Source organism: Mastomys coucha, unplaced genomic scaffold (assembly GCF_008632895.1).
Source record: "Mastomys coucha isolate ucsf_1 unplaced genomic scaffold, UCSF_Mcou_1 pScaffold12, whole genome shotgun sequence".
NCBI lineage: Eukaryota > Metazoa > Chordata > Mammalia > Rodentia > Muridae > Mastomys > Mastomys coucha.
Window position 1 is genome coordinate 56,808,929 of NW_022196894.1, and position 5,131 is coordinate 56,814,059.

Genomic DNA, 5,131 nt, shown 5'->3' on the forward strand with positions numbered 1-5,131 from the left:
CCCTACCTATTCAATATTGTACTTGAAGTCCTAGCCAGACCAATTAGACAACAAAAGGAGATCAAAGGAATATGAATTGGAAAAGAAAAAGTCAAATTATCACTATTTGCTAATGATATGATAGTAAACTTAAGTGACCCCAAACATTTCACCCAAGAGCTCCTAAACCTGATAAACAACTTCAGCAAAGTAGCCGGATATAAAATTAACTCAAGCAAATCAGTGGCCTTCCTCTACACAGAGGATAAACAGGCTGAGAAAGAAATGAGGGAAACTACACCCTTCACAATAGTCACAAATAATATAAAATGCCTTGGTGTAACTCTAACTAAGCAAATAAAAGACCTGTTAGACAAAAACTTCAAGACTCTGAAGAAGGAAATTGAAGAAGATCTCAGAAGATGGAAACATCTCCCATGCTCATGGATTGGCAGGATTAATATAGTAAAAATGGCCGTCTTACTGAAGGCAATCTACAGATTCAATGCAATCCCCATCAAAATTCCAACTCAATTCTTCACAGACTTAGAAAGAGCAATTTGCAAATTCATCTGGAATAACAAAAAACCCAGGATAGCTAAAACTATTCTAAACAATAAAGGAAACTCTGGTGGAATCACCATCCCAGATCTTAAGCTGTACTACAAAGCAATTGTGATTAAAAAAAACTGCATGGTATTGGTACAGTGACAGGCAGGTAGATCAATGGAATAGAATTGAAGACCCAGAAATGAACCCACAAACCTATGGCCACTTGGTCTTTGACAAAGGAGCTAAAACCATCCAGTGGAAAAAAGACAGCATATTCAGCAAATGGTGCTGGCTCAACTGGCAGTTAGCATGTAGAAGGCAAATTGATCCATTCGTATGTCCTTGTACAAAGCTCATGTCCAAGTGGACCAAGGACCTCCACATAAAACCAGGTACACTCAAACTAATAAAAGAAAGTGGGGAAGAGCCTCGAGCACATAGGCACAGAAAAAATTTCCTGAACAGAACAACAATAGCTTATGCTCTAAGATCAAGAATCGACAAATGGGGGAGTAACTGGGACCAGCAGGACCAGGCACACAGGACCTCCACCAGCCCAGTGACTCAAGTTCCTTCAGGTCTCTCTGGGCTGGTGTCCTGAGCAGACCTGGGGCACAATCTCCACAGCCAGTCCCACAACACACAGAGGAAGTCCCACTCCCAGGTGCTCTAACAAGCCCAGGATCACAGGAACCCAGAATCACAAGGATCACAGAGACAGTTTGACTCTGAGGAGTTCTGACACAACCAGGATCACAGGAAGGTCAGGTTCCAGTCAGATTTAGCAAGGGCAGGTAACACTAGAGATAACCAGATGGCAGGGGGCAAGCATAAGAAAATAAATGACATAAACCAAGGTCACTTGGAATCATCAGAACCCAATTCTCCCACCATAGTAAGTCCTGGACACACCATTACACGGGAAAAGCAAGATTCAGATATAAAAATACTTCTCATGGTGATGATACAGAACTTTAAGAAAGACATAAATAGCACCCTCAAAGAAATACAGAAGAACATAGGTTAACAGCTAGAAGCCCTTCAAGAGGAAACACAAAAATCCCTTAAAGAACTACAGGGAAACACAATCAAACAGGTGAAGGAAATGAGAAAAACCATCCAAAATCTAAAAATGGAAATAGAAACAATAAAGAAATCAGAGAGACAACGCTGGAGATACAAAACCTAGGAAAGAAATCAGGAGTCATAGATGCAAACATCACCAACAGAATACAAGAGATAGAAGAGAGAATCTCAGGGGCAGAAGACATCATAGAAAACATTGACACAACAGTAAAATAAAATACAAAAAGCAAAAAGCTCCTAACCCAAAATATCCAGGAAATCCAGGACACAATGAGAAGACCAAACCTAAGGATAATAGGTATAGAAGAGAGTGAAGATTCCCAATGTAATGGGCCAGTAAATATCTTCAACAAAATAACTTCCCTAACTTAAAGAAAGAGATGCCCATGAACATACAAGAAGTCTACAGAACTCCAAATAGACTGGACCAGGAAAGAAATTCCTCCTGTCACATAATAATCAAAACACCAAATGCACTAAACAAAGAAAGAATTTTAAAAGCAGTAAGGGAAAAAGGTCAAATAACATATAAAGGCAGGCCTATCAGAATTATACCAGACTTTTCACCAGAGACTATGAAAGCTAGAAGATCTGGGGCAGATGTCACATAGACCCTACAAGCACACAAATGCCAGCCCAGGCTACTATACCCAGCAAAACTCTCAATTACCATAGATGGAGAAAACAAGATATTCCTTGACAAGACAAAATTTACACAATATCTTTCCACAAATCCAGCCCTACAAAGGATAATAGATGGAAAACATCAACATAAGAAGTAAAACTACACCCTAGAAGAAGCAAGAAGTTAATTTTTCAACAAATCCAAACAAACCTAATTCCACCTCTTACAACAAAAACGACAGAAAGTGACAATTACTTCTTCTTAATATCTTAATATGAAAATTAATATTACCAACATATCCTAATGGATTGAAATCCAATAATATGAGGAATTAGAAATTTGTTGATTGTCATCCAATGGTCTCTCTAATTTGGTAATTGGAGAAATAGGTCCAATATTGTTCAATCTATATACACTTTCAGCTTGTTTGTTTATGACAGTGTCTGGCTGTGTACAACATAAGGGTCTTGAAATCTTGTTTCTTCTATCACAGCCTCTCTATTAGTAGTATTGTTTATTTCATGTTTTTACACTATACTATGGTTTCTGAACAGCTTACATATTTCAAAAGTACTTATATACCCAAAAGAAACATAGAGGATTAACTAGGGAGGTTGCTTGTAAGAGAACAACAAAGGCTGAGACTGAATGCTTTGCTTGAAGTTTATAACTCTTCTGTCAAGTTTGAAGAAGAGGACTTTATAAGTTACTCTTTCTCTGAGATGAACGCTTTTCCAAATTATCACAGCTAATGAACCAAACGCCTACTCTCACCTAATGTCTGTGCCACCCTCCAAGCAGAACCATTGTTCATTGAAACAGTTGGTGAATGACTTTGTGGATAGACCATCTTAATACATACACCATTTCTTAAATGAATGTAACCTGTTCTCTGTGGGCAGAGAATAAAGTCACTCACTCAAGTCAAATAGTTTTCACCATAGCAGGAAGTCTGTATCCAAAAATTGTGCCTAATGTCTAAAAATTGTTCTTATTTTGGGCTTGTACCACAGTAAGAGCCAAGATTTTAAATACAAAACAAGATACTAAATACAAAACAAACAAACAAAAAGACTTTATATGTTTATGTTCATTTAAGATAATACTAGTAGTGATGTATTATTTTTAAATATACAGTTAATATTGTTGGAGTTATTTAAAATTCATATTGAGAAAAATGTATTTTCACTATTGCTGTAAACGAGAATCTACATAAGACTGTTAAACTGATTGTTGTTTTATATCAAACAACTTTTATAATACTTATTTTTATTGTTATAATATTTTATAAATTTTAAGGAATATGACAAAAAAGATATTGTAGGTATTGAAGGGGGTCTCTGGGAGGAGTTGGAGTACAAAAGGGGAACAAGAATGTGATTTAATTTTATTTACTTAAAATATGTTTTTAAATATTAACAAATTCAGATAAATTGAAATCATGTAACTTTTCTCATCATAATGCAATAAAAGTTAAAAAAAAAAAAAGAATAGACAAATGGGACTTCATAAAATTGCAAAGCTTCTGTAAGGCAAAAGACACTGTCAATAGGACGAAAGGGCAACCACCAAATTGGGAAAAGATCTTTACCAATCCTATATCTGATAGAGGGCTAATATCCAATATATACAAAGAACTCAAGAAGTTAGACTCCAGAGAACCAAATAACCCTATTAAAAAATGGGTTACAGAGCTAAACAAAGAATTCTCAACTGACAAATACTGAATGGCTGAGAAGTACCTAAAGAAATGTTCAACATCCTTAGTCATCAGGGAAATGCAAATCAAAGCAACCCTGAGATTCCACCTCACACCAGTCAGAATGACTAGGATAAAAAACTCAGGTGACAGCAGATGCTGGCAAGGTTGTGGAGAAAGAGGAACACTCCTTCATTGCTGGTGGGATTGCAAGATGGTACAACCACTCTAGAAATCAGTTTGATGGTTCCTCTGGAAACTGGACATAGTACTACCGGAGGACCCAGCTATGCCACTCCTGGCCATATACCCAGAAGATGCTCCAACATGTAATAAGGACACATGCTCCACTATGTTCATAGCAGCCTTACTTATAATAGCCAGAAACTGGAAACAACCCAGATGTCCCTCAACAGAGGAATGGATACAGAAAATGTGGTACATGCACACTACTTAGCTATTAAAAACAATGAATTTATTAAATTCTTGGGGAAATGGAAGGACCTGGAGAATATCATCCTGAGTGAGGTAACCCAATCACAAAAGAACACACATGGTATGCATTATCTGTTAAGTGAGTATTAGCCTAGAAGATCGGAATACACAAAACACAAACCACAAACTATAAGAAACTCAAGAAGAAGGAAGACCAAAGTGTGGATACTTCGTTCCTTCTTAAAAGGGGATACAAAATACCCATGGAAGAAGTTGTAGAGTCTATGGAATAGAGACTGAGGGAAGAACAATTCAGAGACTGCTCCACCTGGGAATCCTTCCTATATTCAATCATCAAATCTAGACACTATTGTGGATGCCAACAAGTTCTGGATGACAGGAGCCTGATATAGCTGTCTCCTGAGAGGCTCTGACAATACCTGACTAATACAGAAGTAGAGGCTCACAGCCATCCATGAAGGAGCTATAGAAAGTACCCAAGGAGCTGAAGGGTTTATAGCCCCTTAGGACGAACAACAATATGAACTAACTAGTACCCTCAGAGCTCCCAGGGACTAAAACTCCAACCAAAAAGTACACATTGAGGGACTCATGGCTCCAGCAGCATGTGTATAGCAGAGGATGGCCAAGTCAGTCATCAATGGGAGGAGAGGACATTAGCCCTGTGAAGGTTCTATGCCCCAGTGTAGGGGAATGGCAGGACCAGTAAGCATTAGGGGGTGGGATGGCGAGCA